This window comes from Zalophus californianus, chromosome 8 (genome assembly GCF_009762305.2).
Source record: "Zalophus californianus isolate mZalCal1 chromosome 8, mZalCal1.pri.v2, whole genome shotgun sequence".
Lineage (NCBI taxonomy): Eukaryota > Metazoa > Chordata > Mammalia > Carnivora > Otariidae > Zalophus > Zalophus californianus.
In genome coordinates, this window is record NC_045602.1 from 117,113,024 (window position 1) to 117,127,986 (window position 14,963).

The 14,963-nt window shown below is 53.2% G+C and overlaps 1 protein-coding gene across 19 annotated transcripts in view; it reads left to right on the forward strand.

The window, feature by feature from the left end:
• EPB41L1 (erythrocyte membrane protein band 4.1 like 1) overlaps positions 1 to 14,963 on the forward strand; it is a 129,710-nt gene that overhangs the window by 22,066 nt on the left and 92,681 nt on the right. For 2 of the 19 annotated variants that reach the window (XM_027623622.2, XM_027623621.2), the window contains exon 2: positions 2,573 to 2,623. The exons of the other annotated variants lie outside the window; for them this stretch is intronic. The gene's annotated coding sequence lies outside the window, so the exon portion shown is untranslated. The remainder of the gene's footprint in view (positions 1 to 2,572; positions 2,624 to 14,963) is intronic. 19 annotated transcript variants of the gene reach the window in all.

The window sequence follows — 14,963 nt, forward strand, 5'->3', positions numbered from 1 at the left end:
CAACTACTACTGGTTGTGGGGGTTGTTGCTACTGCTGTTGCATCCCTCAGCTTGAATTCTCTTGTTCTATTTGTCTGAAGGGGACATGGGCCAGAGGGAAAGGAAAAGTTAAAAGAGCTTTACTGTGGATGTGGGATGAGGACTGGGGTGAGGTTGCTTTGTTTGTTGCCTCAGGGGATTTCTTGCCTTTGAGGTAGCTCCTTGGATCTTCCCATTCTGTAAGTGATCGGGCAAAGATATGTACCCATTTTACAGATGATGCCAAAGACCTGGCTATAGGGCCAGAGCCCAAAGGCGGGACTTCCCCACCGTATTGTAATATTGGGGCCAAGCATTAAGAGGCCACCTTTTGGGGCTGTAGGAGCAGGGACTGATCAGGAGTCTAGAGCTTGTGAGGAATGGTTATTATTAGTCTCTTTTTTTTAAAGATTTTTTTAAATTTACTTATTGAGAGAGAGAGAATGGTAGAGAGAGAGCATGAGAGGGAAGAAGGTCAGAGGGAGAAGCAGAATCCCTGCTGAGCAGGGATCCCGATGCGGGACTCGATCCCGGGACTCCAGGATCATGACCTGAGCCAAAGGCAGTCACTTAACCAACTGAGCCACCAAGGCGCCCTATTATTAGTCTCTTATAAGTGGGGAATCTCAGCACCATTCAGAATAACCATCTCATTCTTGAGTTGAAGAAACAGAGAACTGAGTGTGTGTGTATGTGTGTGACCTGCCTAGGATCACACAGCAAGTCGGTGGCCAAGCTGGATCCGTTTCTGTTTGTTTAGATCCAACCCTCAGCCCAGCCCCTGGCCAGACGATGGCCCTGCTTGTCAGCCCCCTCATCTCCTGCCCAGTCCCCAGAGAGGGCTTCTGAGAAAGAGGTTTTTGTTTCACCAGCTCCTTCTGGTTTCCTCTTAAGGTAGCTTTGCTGCTTCCCCACCCCCCACCGTGCCCCCTGCCCAGATTTCCATTTGTCCCTGTTCCAGGTTTATGGGGCCCTGAAATCTGAAGCGTCTCTATCCACGGAGAACACCATGGGGTTTTTCATCAAGGAGGCCTGAGTTCAAATCCCTCTTCTCCCGTTAATTCTCTCTGTGGCCTTGGTCGAGTCACTTGTAATACCTTAGTCTCAACTTCCTCATCTAAGAAGTAGGAACCAAAATGGTGCACACCTGACCTCATGGTTCCAAATGCGGGCTCTGGGCCTCACCCCTGCATCAACTGGTTTGCTGAAGGGGTCTTCAGTGAGTCATTTCGCTTTCTGGGTCTCGGTTTCCACCTGTGTAAGTGGAGGCTGCTATTTCATGGTGATAAGGCACTATGCTGAGCTTTCCACGTACATCTCACTGAATCCTCCTGTTAGACCTGGGAGCAGACACTGTCACTCCTCTTTCCCGTATGAGGAAACCAAGCGAAAGAGCGGTGAAGTGACTTGCCTCAGGCCTCAGAATGAGAGAGAGAGAGAGAGAGAGAGAGAGAGAGAGAGGTTGAGCTGGAATTCCTACTAGGTCTGTGTGACTGCAGAGCCTGAACTTCTGTCCACTGTCCTGCCCGTCTCCCTAGGCATGCTCGCTAACTGGCCTCCCGTGGTCAACCCCAGGTGCTGGGAAACAGTGGATGTGGAAGCAGGGTGTCAGCCGCTGGGTGACTGATGTCACAGCTGGAGTGACAGTGTCCTGAGGCCCGTGGTGGCCTCCGGAGCTGGGGCAGAGAGCAGGCCGTGGGGCTCGCAGCCTCAGCCCAAGTGACCTTCCTCTTCACCTGATTCTTGTGATCTGTGTGACGTGGAGGTGTCTCGTCTCCCCTGGAGATTTACTGTTCTGAGCCTAGGGGACCTGAGGTTTCTCCCTCCAACACTCCTGCCCCGTTGTGTACGAGGCTGGACCTGCCCCTAAGCCTTAATTTTTCTGTGAGCGAATTAGACCAGAACAGAATGTTAATGCTAAATAGAACGTAGGGACCACTGAGTCCAACTGTATTTGTTTTACAGATGGGGAAACCGAGGCAAGGAGAGGCCAGGTTGAGAGAGCAATGGGTATGGGTTTTTTTCGGGTGCTGGAGATCACCAGGACTGACATGGAAGGAGGTGCCTGAGGGGTAGGCGGGCCCCTGCTCTCCCTCCTCCCCCTCCCATCCAGTCCCCCACCAAATCCTTTGGTGACCACCTCTTAAGGATCTCTTGAATCTATCCACTTCTTTCTAGCTCTACTGTGACTACCCCAGTCTGGGCCCTGGGAACCCCTAATACGTACGTGGAGAGCTACTCTTGCCCGTTTCCAGTCTGTTCTCTACCTTGCGAATCAATGATTTCCCGTTGCTCTTAGAATTAAGACTGAACTCTTTACCTTGGCCTCCCAGGCCCTCCCTGGCCCCTGCTGTCCGCTTCAGCTTCAGAAGTGTTACTTTCCCTTTTGCCCTGCTGTGGAGTCGCACAGGCCTTTCTGTTTAACAGGTTCAGCAACTTCCCTAAGGTTTCTCAGACAGCTAAACGCCAGCCTCTCAGTTTCCAGCTCCTTGCTGGGTCCACGAACTCCGGTTGGTTTCAGAGGAGCTAACATAACGCTGTTTCCTCCTCGCAGGTGCCTGACGGAAGTCCTCTCCCCGGGGGAGCTGGTGTGGACAGAGGAGGGGTGAGTGTTACGCAGGCACAGCCCAGGTCTCCTTCTTCACCTGAAGTGAAACCTCCTTCTTGTGCTCGGGGTGGACAAATAGGTCTTCCAGGCCCTCAAGCTCTCTTTTTGGAGATGTTTTACTGCTGGGAGGCATGAAGGTTTGTCTAGGCCACAGATTTCTGGTGGGTTTAAGAAGCAGGGTGGTGCTGAGGGTCCTCTCTGGTTTTGGCTTATTTTGAAGTAGAGGCTAAAATGCATGTTCATTAAGCACCTCTGCATTGGACTGTGTGCTTTGCCTGCATCGCTTGTCGATGCCACCGTGGCTGGTGATGGATGGCCTCGGACCTGGGAGCTGGATCTGCTGACCCTGCAGCCCTGGTTTTCTTTTGCTTAACTACTCCTAGGTGTACCCTAGATTCAGGAAGAGGGTGTTTTCATTCTGGTTCTACCACTGACTCCTAAGTGACCGTGGGTGGCTACGTTTTTTTGTGTTGGCCTCAGGATCCTATATATACTGTCGGGGCAGGGAGTGGAGGAAGGTGGGGTGAGAGTAAGTGAGTTGTTTTCACACTGTCCAGCAGGAAAATCCCCTTTTCAAATGAACCCCAAAGAACCTCAATGTACAAAATAGCCAGAGGCGTTGCGGGGTCGTTGAAATTGGGGTGGGTGTGGGGGACTCTAATTGGCTAATTCCTCAGCCCCCAGCAGCCTCCAGATAATGACAGGGAACCCTTCCTTGGCTCTGCACAAGACGATTTGCAAACCACCGGCATGGGGTGTGTCAAAATCCTTTTTCCAGCTCAGAGGGTCTGTGGCTGCGGCAGGGTGAGGGCAGAGAGCGAGCGGAGCCAATGAAGTTACACTGATTGGGAAATTGTGAAGTAATATGCAAATGTCATTGTGGGTTATTAGTAAGGCACAACTATCAGGGGTCTGTGATGTTGTCGTTCCAGAATCCTCTGGTTTTTGTTTTTGATTAGATCGGAGGCACCTCTGTATCCCTAGGGAACTCTCCGTGTGTGTGTGTGTGTGTGTGTGTGTGTGTGTGTGTGTGTGTGTGTGTGTGTGTGTGTGTGTGTGTGTGTGTGTGTGTGTGTGTGTGTGTGTGTGTTCTCTCTCTCTCTCTAGGGAGCGAGGGCTATGGGGACGAGGTGGGACTGAGCCAGCTCGGGCAGGTAGAGTAAATGCCAAGCAGAGCTGGGAGCATGTTGCTCTGGGGGTGGTGGGGGGGGTAAGGGGTGGCTTTAGCTCTAGTTAAAAGGAGCGATTTGGCTCTTTCCTGCCAGCACATGGGCCCCACGGAGATCTCTGGGCAGGAAGCACTGGGAACAAGGAATCCTCTGTCCACAGTCACAGCACAGCTAGGAGAGAGGAGGTGGATTAGGAGTTCCCAGGAGGGGGCCTGCTGGTCTTTCCCTGGCATTTGGGCAGGGAGAGGGAGAACGAAGTGTATGTGTGCCTGGGGTGTGGGGGGGTGTGGGCGTGGTAAAGGGAGGTGGAGGTTGGCTCATATATATATTCTACAAGTTCCTCAAGCTTCGGGAAGCCCGCCGAGGAGCCAGGCTCAGAAGCAGGCAGCTCTCTGGGGGTTAGAGCCAAGAAAGATGAGACTCTAGGTATTAACCTCCATCAGGTTACTAGAGGAGACAGGAAATGCGAGAAGTGATAGATTTTCACAGGGAGCCTGAAGCACTGGAAATCATGTGGCCTGCAAGCCCGGAACTGGGCCTCAGTGTTCTCTTCTATATGTTGTGGATGGACACATCAGCTGGCTACTTATTAATGCTCTTCTGAGAATCGATTAGAATAGGGTATTTCAAATCTCTTGGGGCAGCAGAATCCCAGTACGTAGCTTTTGTAGCAAAACTGCTGTGGTTGAATTGGCAGCAGTTTATCCAGAATCTTGCTGCCCCCCCCGCCACCCCCGTTTACTGCCTTTTGTTCCACGGGTGTTTGGGGAGGTGCAGATTCCCAGGGCTCCAGGAAGCAATGTCTGAAGACCCCTGGGTCAGGGTGATTCTTGAGAACATGCTTTGTAGACTGTCCCTTCTGCCCTGCCCATGGCCAGTATACACCTTACCTAGGTTAGGGCCTGTATAATTGGGCAAATAAAGTGACAAAAACGCAACTCAAAGAGGCGTAAACCAAAAAAGGACTTTAACGGATCCGGGGGCGGTCCATGGAGCTGAAGGATGAGGAGTCGAGTGGACTCTCCATCTTTCTCCCACCACTGCTGTCTCTCCTCTTATTAGGAACTCTCTGTCCACTACCCCAACTTAGCCGCCCAGACAGAAAAAAGGAACTATTTTTCTTCTAGGATCTATGTATCAATCCAAGGGAAGGACTCTAATTGGGACAGTCATTGTCGCTGGGGGATAGGGACAGTCTGAGTGGCCAGGCCTGGGCCAAATGCCTACCCATGTAGCTAATGGGGGAACAGGGCTGTAACCAGAAGGGCAGACAGACCGTGACAGCACACTGGGGTGTTAGTGGGTTATAGGACAGTGAACAGTTCATAGGCCTGCAAGGGGCTCTCATTTCTCTCTTCAGTGATAGTAATACAAACACCAACAATGATAATCATAGGTCATGTTTATTGAATTACTCTCCCTGTGCTGAGTGTGTTCTATTGCTTTATGTGTATTATTTCATTTAATCCTCATTAAATAGTACTCACCCATGTCTTTTGGGTGGGTACTGTTACTATCCCCATTGCATAGATGGGGAACTGAGGCACAGTTAAGTGAAGGTCACACACTGAGTGAGCGGAGGCCAGGAGTCCGGCTTCAGAGCCCATCTCTGTGCCCATATGTGTTTGCCTCGGTTGGGCATTCCAGTGGCTGTCCTGTATCCGATGGCATGGAGCTCATGACCTGCAGAGGCAGCCCCTCCCAGGTTCCACTGCTCTGCCTATTGCCTGCAGATCTGCCTCCGTATAAATCCATCCATCCAGCGGGTGGCTCTGTGGCTGACATAAAGAACAATCATCTGGGAACCGTAACAAATAAATTCCATTACCGAGCTCTCGCTTTGTGCCAGGCTCTATGCTAAATCCTTAGTGTGCATTAGCTCACTTAATTGCAACAACAGCCCTATGGGGTAGGTACTATTATTGTGCCCATTTTCCAGAGGACACTGAAGCTCAGACAGGTAAGTGACTTTCCCATGGTCAAATGGCTAATAAATGGCAAAACCTGGTGTTAGAGTTCAGGTCTGCCTCGCTCCAAAGCTTGTGCTAGGAACCACTACAGTCACCTGTGTCCCCCAGAGGGGAAATAAATGTGTGGAGGTGTGGCTGTGACATAGTCAGCAGTGCAAATTGCCGTCAGAGAGGGACGGGAAAAGTACAACTGATGCTCAGAGGAGAGAGTGCAGGGAAGGGGGGGCATAGGCACGGCAGTGAACATGTGCTTCCTGGAAGAGGGGACATTTTACCTAGGCCTTGAAGGGGCTGGGTTTGGACAGGAAGGCTCTCTAGGAGAAGGGAGGTGCCTGAGGAAAGGCATGGAAGGGAGAAGCAGGAGCCGTTCAGTTTGGCCAGAACTAAAGAGTGGGGGGAGGAGGGTGGCCAGCTGTCTTTCAGGCTTCACAGACGCAGCCTCTCCTTCCATGCTCTTCTCTTCAGAGATGCGAAGAGATTTGATTATCTCTATCTGCTACACACAGGTGCCCGGTGCCTTCAGCTTTTCTCCCAGACGCAAGGAGGGCAGGCCCCAGTGGGCGGTGGACAAAGGGCACCTGGGCACCAACAGGTGTCAGTCCTTCATTCATTTCCTCCTGCTGGTGAAGGGTGGGGAAAGTGCCCCCCTGTGGTCCACTGTCCCATCAGCCTCTCCTCCAAACAGCACAGAGCTCATGGAAGCAGGGTGGTCTTCCTTCCCTCCCCTCCCCTCCCCTCCCCTCCCCTCCCCTCCCTCCCCTCCCCTCCCGCCTGCCATCCCTCCCTCCCTCCCTCCCTCCCTCCCTCCCTCCCTCCCTCCTTCCTTCCCTCCTTCCTTCCCTCCTTCCTTCCTTCCTTCCTTCCTTGCAGGATGGTTTCTAACAGCCTTGGCCAATGGTGGTATTTCCCATCCCCTCCCCAGGCAGCAGGCTGAAGCATGTACCTCTAGCCCACAGAGAGGGCCCCTTCTCTTCTCCACTTCCCCCACCACACACAGCTAATCTCATCCACCTTGTCGGAAGATGGACAATGCCCTCAGAGCCTGGGCTCTGTCCTGGAAGTGCCTTCAGATTTTTCTTCAAGTAACTCAAAACTGGGGAATGAGGGGATTGTTAGCCCTGGGAACCTCCTTGGTTTCAGAGGATGGAAGAACGGCAGCCATATTTGTTCAGCTGGACTCAGTGTATCAGAGGCTTTATCACACCATTTTATAGATGAGGAAGCCGAGGTTCAGAGAAGGAAAATGACACAGGTGCCGTTGTCACGGGAAGGTGGCTGCGTCGTCATCTCCTGCAGGAGGGATGAAAGTGTGGGAGACTCAACAAGGAGAATGCCCCCTCTCCCCACCGCCCTTGCCTACCCATTCCTCCTCTGACAGCAGGGCTCTGAAATGCTGACTCTGGCAATCCAGGCTGCTCCCCAGCCTCCCCCTCCATGTGGATACAGATCATTCCCGTGTGGCTTCCTGCCTCTCTGAGAGATGGAGGAGCTGTCTCTGGGGGGGCCCAGCCTTCCCAAATGTCCAGAAAGACCCAGATGTCTAGCGTTCCTTTTGTGACCCCTGTTTTCTCTGGGATCTCTGGATTTTTCCAGCCCTTCTTGGAGGGATTCCAGCATTTCTATAGAGGGAAAAGAGGTAGGGAAGGACAGAGGAATTCTTTCATTAGAGAGTTTTTCATCCCCCTGGCCCTTACCATCGGGCTCACACCTGGACTAGAATCAAAGTCCCTTATATTTTTCCTACAAAGGGATTTTCTGTTCATCATCCCATCAGATTCCCCCCATAAACCTGAGAGGTAAGGCAGCGAAGGTATAATTATCCCCCTTTGTGGGTGGGTTAATGGAGGCTTGGAGTAGGTAAGTGACTTCTCCAAGGCCACACAGCTAACGAGTGGCAGAGCAGAGCTGGAAGAGAGAAGCCAATGTCCAGGAATCCCAATCTCTTATTGACCAGTGCTAATGGCTAGTACGACAGCCGCTGAGACTCCATCTGTGGTGCAACCTGGTATATGGGGGTTATGTCCCCAGTTCAAAACTTCCCAAGCTTTCTAAGGCCTGCAGAATAAAGTTTCACTCATCAGTCCTGGATCTGAGAGCTCCCCAACCAGTCTCAACCTACCGCTCTGGCCAGTCTTGGCTGACCTAACAGGCTGGCCTTTCTCTTCCCACAAAGTGGATGAGATTTGCCATTTGTTGGGGTGGACCCCTCTGTGGGATGTTGGAGGCATGTGTTTCAGCCTGCTGCCCAGGGAGTGGATGGGGAAACTGAGGCCAGGGTCAGCACAAGGGTTGCATTCAGGACAGCTTGAGAGGCAAATGGGAGCCGGGGGAAAGGCTTAGACTAGGTGAATGTGTTGGGCCCCTTTCCCAGAAAATCCACAACTTGGTTTCACTAAGTGGAACACAATGTCCACTAAATGTTTACCTATTGCTCCATTTCTGCCCCAGAGAAATTCTTGCTAGGGGCATCTGGGCTTTCCTAGAAAAGTGGTATCTGCCCTGGGTTCCTAAGGAGCATTGGGGCTGCAGCTCAGTCCTTGGTAAGACTAACTGGATTCTGCAATTGGATAGTGATGACAGTTGCACAACTCAGTGAATACAGTGCTGCCATGTTCTTTACCTCCGGACCTTCCTGGAGTTGGGGGCAGCAGGGGACAAAGGCTCTGAGATGGGACTCCTGGGCCTTATAGAAGCGGTGTGGGCTTCTAGAATTTGTTGCTGACCAAGGTTAGTTTCTCATTTTGTGCGTGGGGAAATGAAGACTCAGACTAGGAGGGTAATTGGTGTCACTTGCAGGGGTCCCCGCAGCGGAGGAGGGACACTGCCTTCTTCATGTGCGCCTTCCTGAGAAGGTCTCAGGAAAGGTCTGAACAAATGACGTGGGCAGGTCCCTTTCCCTCTCTGAGCCTCAGTTTCCTTGTCTGGATCCACCCTCTACAGTTCTTTGTATTTCTGGTATTCTGTGGCCAATAAGTTGAGTCACATGGTTGCCAAGTTTTCCCGGGGACTCAGTTGCCACATTTGTTAAACAAGGCCAATAAAATTAGCCAGTCCTATCTACCTTCAGGGTTACTACTACCAAAGTCAGTGAAGTGACCACGTCCCTCCAGGGCCACGTCAGGCTTTGGCCGATGGGGAGTCTCTTTGAACAAGGTGACATGCTCCCACACAGGCAGTGGAATGAAGCCGAAAGGAGCTTGAGCTCCGGACTCAGACACCCTTGAGGATAGGCCCCTGCTCTGTCACCTCCTGTGTGAATTCGAATGAGATACTTCATTTCTCTATGCCTTAGTTTTACCATTTGTAAAAAGGAGACAGCAAGAGTGCTTACTTGGGGGGTTAGGGAGCCCAGACGAGAGAATGCTGGCCACGTGTCTGGCCCCATGCCTGGCACACAGTAAGGGCTTCATAGCTCATGGGTGTTACTGTGTCATTGATAACTATAGTGACCGTTAGAGACTGAGGCTCTGTGGGGCCGGCTAGGCTAGTGATGGCAGGGTTACTGTTATTAATAATCTCTTCTTTTTGGCACTTTATAGTTTATAAAGCGTGTTCACATCCGTCACTGTATGTAGCGTTCAGAGTACTCCGGAACGGAGGCAGGCAGGCAATCCCCGGCTTCATTTTACAGATGCCGTTGTGGGTCCTAAGAGAGGCGAGTGGCTTGCCACAACTTCAGCCTGGGTCTCCAGGGAGCTCAACTCCAGGCCAGAGGTGCAACGGGGGCTGGCCTCTGGGCCTGGTGGCACGGACAGGGAAGTGGGGGACGATTCTTACTCACCCTGGTGATCACACCATTACTTTTGCAGAGTGGGTGGATGACTGAATAAATGACCGAGTGGCTGGCTCAGTGGCCTTGTCAAGTCACAGAAACACACACACACAGGCCTGAAGGTACATGTGGTGTGAGTGGGAGGCGACCTGTTTCTCACCTTTGGGCCCAGGATTTCTAGAGCTCTGTGCCAACAGTGTCCCTGCCTTTTCCATACAGCCTGTCTGCATCCTGAGCCCCAAAAAGCCCGATTCATCTTTTTTTCTCTACTGTTTCCTGCTCCCCGCCACCCCCACCCTGGTGCTTGGGCCTAGAGGTGGGTTTTGCCTCCAGTGAGTCTTGATTTAGTCAACCAGTTTTCACTGAGTTCCTGCCATCCACTAGGCACTGCCCCACGTGCCAGGATGCAGAGGTGAACACAGCAGGCAAACGCATGATCAGTATTGAAAGCAGACTTTTTACCAGTCTCTGGCAATTCCCAGGGGTGGTGAGGATGTAGGGTACATGATTTTGAACTTGGAAAACCGTCTCTGCCGTGCGAGGTAGCATGTGCTCGGAATCTGGGGCTGGGACTCTGTTCTCTGCGGTGGGTCCACCTCTGCTGTGCCTTGCTGTGTGACCTTAGGGCAGTCCCTGCCTCTCTCTGGGGCTCTTCCTCCCTGTCTACCAAAGGAGAGGATTGGTTGAGATATGAGAATAGTCCCTGACATTTGTGGGGCACCTGCCTGACTCCTGTGTCCTGTGGTCACAGGAGCCAAGGCTGATGCCAAGGTCCCTTCCTGCCTAGCAGTTGGCTCCTGGGTCTGTCAGGCCTTGGGAATGGTTTCTGAGTGGGTCTCTGAGCACTGAGGAAAACGTTGGTAGGATCATCAGCTCCCACACGGTCTGGCCTGAGGATCTGCCCACTGTCCTGTGGGCCCCACTTCCCCAGGTGGGCTTTAGTGCTGACGGAACACCTTCCAGCAAGGCGGCCCTGACACAGAAGCCAGTCCTGCCTCGCAGGGGCTGTGCACACTGGCGGGTGTACACTCTTATGCTTTTCTTTGGGCAGGAGGTAGTGAGAGATGGGCTGGAGATGGGGTGAGAGCAAAACTTCAAGGCCTCCTGAAACTAGAGAGCCAACCCAGCCCCTCCACAGGAAGGCTGGTGACACCAAAGCTCCAGAAGGCAGGTTTTTCCGAGTCTGCACTGAGCGTCACGGAGCTCTGGGAGAACACAGCGGTCCTGATCCCCTGCGCATCTTGTGCTTGGCTGGTTCCGGGCCTCGGACAAAGGCTAGAGCATGTGTGTACCTGGCAGGTCATAGGGTGGCAACACTTCATCCTGGTAGCTGTGGTTGGGAGGGGAGAAGTGTCTGGGTATCATCTCTGTCACATTTCCCTGCCTCCTGCTATGTTTCTCAGGTGAGTTCCTGGATCTCTTGCCCTTGTGGCACTGACAGCTGACATGCTGAGTTTCCAGAGGAGGAAGGGAGGCAGAGGGCAGGCCCTTTGTGCCACTTGGGGACAGGACACCTGGTGCGTCCTGGCTGTGCCTGAGTCCAGGGGACGAGTGGCGTAGCTGCGAGCTCCCATCCTGGCCCCGCGGCAGCGCCCTTGCGGCCTGGCTGGCCGGCTGAGGAGGAGCCTCTTTGGGTCCCCCCTGCCCCCCCAGCTCCTGGTTTCTGCAGCCTACCTCCCCGAGGCCCCACCGCTCGGGGCTCTGCCACTTGGCCCTGGCACGGGGACTGGTCGGGCAGGTTTTGCCACATCCATGAGCTGTGGGAAATCTGGGAGCTCGGGCAGGGCAGGCTGGAGGAAGCAATGCTGTCTTGTCCTTGACCCCCCCAATTCCAGCCTCCCCTCTACCCCCTTCCCCACCTTTCTCAGGGAAGCTGCACGGGGAGCTGGAAAGCAGAGCCTTGGGATTCCTTGTTGGCATGTGACCGTGGGCGGATCCCCTACTGGACCTCAGTGTCTTCATCTGTACAGTGGGGCTTTGGGCTCTTCAATCAAGCAGCCACATCCTATGATTCCGGTTAGAGCTCTGCCATTTTCTCTTCATCCCCAGGCAAGTTACAGCACAGACAGCACCTCAGGTTCTGAACCGGGGAAATGAGGGCCACGGCCCTCGCTTGCTTCCTGGGAGTGGTGACGGCATCAGCTAACATCCTAGCAAGTATCCGGTCTCCATTCAAAGGGGTTTCTGCCTGTGTTCTGGCCAGCCCTTGTCTGGCTTCAGCAGAAAGTGTACCTAGAGGAGGGCCTTACTCTAGGCCCCTCTCCCTTCTCCTGAGAACCAGGCTGCTCCATGAGAAGGTGGGGAGAACAAGAACCTGGGAGCGGGCGGGGGGGAGGGGGGCGCCTGGGTGGCTCAGTTGGTTAAGAGACTGCCTTCGGCTCAGGTCATGATCCTGGAGTCCCGGGATCGCGTCCCACATCGGGCTCCCTGCTCGGCGGGGAGTCTGCTTCTCCCTCCGACCCTCCCCCCTCTCATGTGCGCTCTCTCTATCTCTCATTCTCTCTCTCTCAAATAAATAAATAAAATCTTTAAAAAAAAAAAAAAGAACCCCGGGGGAAGCCTCATCATTTGCTGCGTCTGCTTCCTCCTGACCTGCAGATCAACTCAGGGGCTAGTTCAGGGGAAAAGGGAAGGCACTCTGCCTTCCACTGCCGCATCCCTACCCTATGACAGCAGGCAAATGGCGTCCTCTTGCCGGACCACATGTGACAGTCAAAAGTATACAGATCACAGGTCCTCAGAAAATTCAAACTCTGACCATGTAGAGATTGGGAGAAGGAATAGAAGCTAAAGAGAACATCTGCAACCTGGGATGGGGTAGAGAGAGGAGAGGGAATTGACATGGATTGAGCCAGCACAATGCCAGTTGCATAGCATAAATTACATACATTATTTATATTCCCAAGTCTCCTTTCTAAGTGGCAGCCAGAGTGATGTTTGTAAAACATGGATCAGACCTTGTCACTCAGTGTCTTCCCTTAGAATAAACTCAGCTCTTTACCATGGCCTGCAGGGCCCTGAGTAAGCTGGTCCTTGCCTCCCCCTCTAGTCATGTAGCTCCCAGCTGGTCATCTAGTTCAGCTGTAGGAGTCTTCTCTCTGTGGAACAAATTCTTCCCTACCTCAGGACCTTTACAGCTGCTGTTCCTTCTGCTTAGAATTCTCTTTCTGTGGCTCTTAGTAGCTTTGGGTCCTTCTTCTCCTTTACAACTCAGCTTCCTTAGACACCTTCCTCCCCTGCCCCACTGGACTGCTCTCTGCCTTTGCCTCTTGGCTCCTCGTTACACTTATCACAATTTGTAACCATTTGTGTTTTATTTTCAATGTCCTGTTCACTCTTGACTCCGCATTGCATAGCACACAGTAGGTATTCAAGAAGGATTTGTTGGATGAATGGATGAATGAATGAATGAGTTGTAGAGATAGGAGAGTGCTAGCTGAGTGCCTGGCTTAGGGCATGGCCCTGAGTAGGTGCTCAATAAACAGCAGCTTTTAGGGACGCCTGGGTGGCTCAGTCGGTTAAGCGTCTGCCTTGGGCTCAGGTCATGGTCCCAGGGTCCTGGGATTGACCCCCGCATCGGGGCTCGGCAGGAAGCCTGCTTCTCCCTCTCCCACTCCCCCTGCTTGTGCTCTCTCTCTGTCAAATGAATAAATAAAATATTAAAAAAAAAACAACAGCAGCTTTTAGTGCGAAGCAACATGGATGGTGCATACCCCCCAGTGTGTTGTGGCTCCAGTGTATGCATGGGCAAGGGCTACGGTGGGCAAGGTTGAGAAGGTGAACTGGTACCAGGTCCTGGCGGCCCCTGATGCTAGGCCAAGAGTTTAGACTTCCTGAAAGACGTTGCTGGGAGTCCTTGCTGAGTGACTAATCGTTAACTGTAGAGCTTTCCTTCTGCCATGTGAGCTCACACACCTTGTGTGCCTGCAGAGCGCACACTGTGCAGTGGCGGGGATCGCGGGTTTGGGGGCACCCTGGGGACCGGGCTGGGGCCTCTGTGGAGCCACTCTCTGAGGCAGATTCTCCCTAAAGGTCCACATGGAAGCGGTGCTGTTGGGAACATGGGTGTGGTTTTTGATTCCGCATTGCCCGCCACTGCACTGTCCCTGGGGGGTCAGCGGGGCCGCCCAAGGCAGATGCTTGATTTCTAGCTTGGCTCCGCCCGTTATCAACCACGTGACTTCTGCCTTGCCCATTTAGGCATCTGATGCTGTTTCTTCAGCCGTAAACAGGTGGAATTTAGTATGGGCCTCCTAGGGTCTTGGTGACAGTAAACGAAGTAGTGAATGCACAGGGCTTCCCAAAGGGCCTGGCACCTACTGAGCCCTCCTTGCAGGGAGCTGTTCCCTGCACTCTACAGTGAGGGGCTTCAGAAAGAGTGATCGAGGCAGCGGGAATCCCCAGTGCCAAGAAGAAGGTGCAGAGGCGTGAAACGGGAGGGTGCCCCGGGGTAGCTGGAGGTTGCTGTCCCTGTTGGGATGGCAGGAAAGGAGAGTGGGGCCCGGGCAGGCCCTGCTCCCCAGCATCTGTATATTGGGCCAGGAGCTGGAATTTGATCAGGGGGATTATGAGGGCCACTGCAGGGCATTAGGTTGGGAACGGGGCGATCTGATTTGTGGTAGTGGGAGGGTGGGTTGCAGGGGCAAGGCTGGAGGCCGAAGACCAGTGGGCAGGCTGTGGGTGTGGTGGCCTGAGAGGGAGTGGGGGTGGGGAGACAGAAGGCAGTGGGGCCCTGGATGGCTACATGGTTTCTCCACAGGGTGACTGAGGGATTACAGGGCTGAACGCATGGGGAATGCATGTGGGTTTTGAAGTCAGTAGTTTGACTTTTCTGGAACTGAGGAGCTTCCTGAGAAACTTCTTTTTTTGTTCTGACTCTCCGTGTGGAAAATCTTTCTGGAATCTCTGAGTGATGGACCCCTCCCCTAGTGACAAGAGAGCTTACTAGGACGCTGTGCACACCTCCTCCCTGTGGGGCTAGGGACTGGGCGAGGGAGGGGACAGCCTGGCCTGTAGGCTCCAAAGTTGGGGATGTTGTTTGGAAGCTGTTCTCCAGGGTCCATCTGTTTTCTTATGATTTTCTTCCTTTTCCTCAAAGTGTGTGGAAAGAGGCAATTCCGGTTAGGGGGACATGTTGTGTCTTCCAAAGCCCTTGACCAGGGCTAGGCAACCTTTCAAAAGGTAAGCTCGCCCTCATCCCCCCTCCCCATTATTTTTTGGTGAGTGGGGGCTGGGGACTGTTGTTCCAGAGAACCGTAGGTCTTAGATCACACACTTTATAGATGGGGGAAATGAGACCCAGGGGAAAGCAGATGAGACTTGCTTGGGTCCAGTTGTGAGTTAATGGCAGAGCTGGGCCTGGGCCAGGCGCCGCTCCTCCCATTCCAGGCTCTTCTGTGCTCTGCAGCTGGCACTGTCTCTCCGAG